Source organism: Galeopterus variegatus, unplaced genomic scaffold (genome assembly GCF_000696425.1).
Source record: "Galeopterus variegatus unplaced genomic scaffold, G_variegatus-3.0.2 Scaffold6034, whole genome shotgun sequence".
Lineage (NCBI taxonomy): Eukaryota > Metazoa > Chordata > Mammalia > Dermoptera > Cynocephalidae > Galeopterus > Galeopterus variegatus.
The window spans coordinates 112703-116072 of record NW_007732145.1 but is presented as its reverse complement, the minus strand read 5'-3'; the positions used below and the strand labels follow the sequence as shown (position 1 = coordinate 116072).

The 3370-nt window shown below is 46.6% G+C and overlaps 1 pseudogene; it reads right to left on the bottom strand.

Annotated features, from left to right (window-relative positions):
* Positions 1-1308: 1308 nt before the first annotated feature.
* Positions 1309-3363, bottom strand: LOC103605735 (annotated as a pseudogene).
* Between the last annotated feature and the right edge of the window lie 7 nt (positions 3364-3370).

Here is a 3370-nt window from a genome sequence, read left to right as displayed (position 1 = left end):
TGAGATGTGTCCCCAAAAGTCCATATATTAGAAGCTTAATTCTCACTGTAATTGTTGAGAATGGGAAATCCTGTTATGGTCATTGAAAGGCGGGGCCTTGAAGAGGTGATTTAGGTGGTGGTTGTGGGCTTGGCTCTGAGGGCTTACAAGGAGAGCACGTGAGGATATCTCTCTCTCTCTCTCTCTCTCTCTCTCTCTCTCTCTGTGTGTGTGTCTCTCCCTCTCTCTCTCTCTCCTTTACCATTTCCTGCCTTGTGAGACCCCTGAGTTGCTGTAAAGCCACCACCAAAGAGGACCCTCACCAGATGTGTTCCCTGGACTTTGGACCTCCCAGCCTCTGAATCTGTAAGCAATAAATTTCATTTTCTTATAAATCACCCAGTTTCAAGTATTTTGTTATAAGCAACAGAAACAGACTAATACATGAATTAATATTGATTTATTATTATTAATTTTACATTAGACTTCCCTCTTTGTATTATACAGTTCTTTGGGTTTTACTAAATGCATGTCATGTATTCACCATTACACTATCATACAGAATAGGTTTGTTGTCCTAAAAATCCTCTGTGCTCTGCCTGTTCATTTCTCCCTCACTCCCTCATCCCTGAAACCCTGGCAACAACTGACTTTTTTCAGTCACTTCAAATGCTTATCATTTCTTTGTTTTGGAAACATTCAAAATCCCCTCTTCTAGCTAAATGAAAGTATACAATAAGTTGTAAACTATAGTCACCCTACAGTGCTGTAGAGCACTAGACATTTTTCCTCCTATCGAGTTGTACTTTTGTATCAATTAACCAACATCTCACTAGCCCCTTTACCCCCTACACTTTCCAGCCTCTGTTAACTGCCTCTCTACTCTTTACTTCTGTGTGATTACCTTCCTTAGCTTCCATTTATGACTGAGAACATGCAGTATTTCTCTTTCTATTCTTGGGTTACTTCACTTAATGTCTTCCAAACTCATCTCTTGCCATGAATGATAGGATTTCATTGTTTTTATGGCTGAATAATATTCCATTGTGTCTGTATACCACATTTTCTTTATCCATTCATCTGTCCATGGACACTTGGGTTGATTCCATATCTTGGCTATTGTGAATATTGCTTTAGTAAACATGGGTGTGCAAATATCTCCTTGATATACTGATTTACATTCCTTTGAGTATATACCCAGTAGTGGGAGTGAAAGGTTTGTTGTTGTTGTTGTTGTTTTGACTGTGTCCAACCAATGTGTTTTATTTCTGCCCCAGCCAAGCTTCTTTGGACCCTGGCTGGGGAAGAAGGGGCCTTGGGCAGATGCAATCACTGCAGCTTCCTCAGGTCTAGGTGTGGCAGGTAATAGTCCAGCTGGCGTCTCTGGACCTCATAGTTTCCCTCTTTCCTCTGCAGGCACACGGTCACCAGGAAATAGCGGATCAGGCATGTGATGAGTCCCAGGAGTCCCACCAAGCAGATGAGAATGATGCCCCAGAAGGGAAGTTCAGAATTCCTAGTTAAGGCATCATTTCTGTTAGGAGAATATCCATCCACAAGGACACTGTTCCTGTCCAGGGTGAAGTTCTGCAGCTGGGCACCATTCTGGGTCATCTGCAGTAATTCCTCATAGATGGAGATTCTGTCCAGTCTCCAAGTCAATGATGAGAAGTTACACAGGGAGTCTACCCTGGTGTGGTTGCTGTGGAGGACAGACCTGAATGTTAAAACTTGGCAGTCAGAAAAATAACTTAATGCCACTGTTCCAGAAGAGCTGGTTGAGTGTGTCCTCAATACTTCTCTTGTTCCTCTGGTGTTTGGCAGTGCCTGGTTGGGCTAAGTCCTGGGAATATAGTAGTTTAGTGACAGTGAAATTCAGCTGGAAGTGCTGGGAGCTGGGAGTGGTTGCTGGTTGTTCTGTTGGTGGATGAACCATTGTCTCTACTTCTGTCACATGCAGACCTGTTAACTGACAGGAGGTGCCCAGCCAGTGGGAAGAGGTATTCAGGGTCATATCTGGAAAGATTTGCTTCACCAGGGTAGGATCCAGATTGGAGGAGAGCAATGCCTTGACAGTGACCAACGTGGAGCCCAGTGTCACATTGGTGACCAGGCAGGAGCAGAATATGTCTCGTAGCTGGCTGCCTGTGTAGGGTGTGGTGACCTTGTCCTGGATATCCCTCAGCAGGGCAGTGTGCTCCAAGGATGTGGGGTCTGGGTTGCTGAGGTTCCAGTTGATGACACAGAAATTTAATTGGTACTCACCCTCGATCAATAAATTCTGGGGTGCATAGCCATTGACAAAGAGACTGTCTCTGTCCAAGGCATATAAACCCAGTGGGGTGATGCCATGGGTCAGCTGGCTCAGCTCCCAGTACAGTCGCTCTCTGTCCAACCTGGGGCCCATGGGGTCAGGGTGGGAAGTGCAGACTACATCCATGCTGGTGGCTGTCTCGTCCTTCTCAGGCCTGAGGGAGATCAGTCTGCAACCCAAGTAGAAGAGGCCCAGGCTGCTCTTCTGGAACAGGGGTCCAAGCAGCTGCTGCAGGATCCTCTTGGTGGAGTTGAACATGTCTGAGTCATTGCCCATGTCTGGTGAATACTGGAGGTTGGAGATGGTGAAGTTGAGTGTGAGGGTCTTTAGGATGTGCCCCATGGCTGAGGTGGCTTCTGGCTGTACAGGTGCTGATGAAGAAGGCAGGAATGTGGTGCCAGCTCAGGAGCTGTAGGAGGCTCATCTGGTCCACGTTCATTATAACCATTGAGGTAGAGGCTGTCTTTGTCCAGAGAGCAGGGGCCCAGCTGGGTGATGCCACAGGTCTGCCAGCTCAGCTCATGGAACACCTGCTTGGCAGGCAGACCTGGGCCACTGGGGGGCTGCCGGTAGAAGCAGAGGATGTCCACCTATGTCTGGGCGCCATTCTTCACAGACCTTAGTGTAGTGACCCTGCAGCCCATGCATCAGGGGTCCAGACTGAGCAGGTGCTGTATGACCCTGTCCTGATGTTGAACTTTAGGGAGCCAGGGTGGCCCATGTCTACGAATAGCGCAGGTTGTTGATGGTGAAGTTGAACGTGAAGGGCTCCTTGCTGACCTCCCAGGTGGTGGTAGTTGGGGCAGTGGCTTCATAGGTATAACCACTGATGTAGAGGCTGTCCTTGTCCAGGGTGTAGGAGCCCAGCCCATCCAAAAGATGAAAAAAGATATCCCATGTAAAGACTAACTGTAAAAGGAGCTGCATGGCAATCTTAATATCATAAAAAGCAGAATTCAAGAGAATTGCATCATTATAAAGGATCAAGTCATCAGGAAAACATAATAGTCCTAAAGACACATGCAATGAAATATAACACATCTCTCAAGGATTGATAGAGCAAGGCAAAAAAAAAAA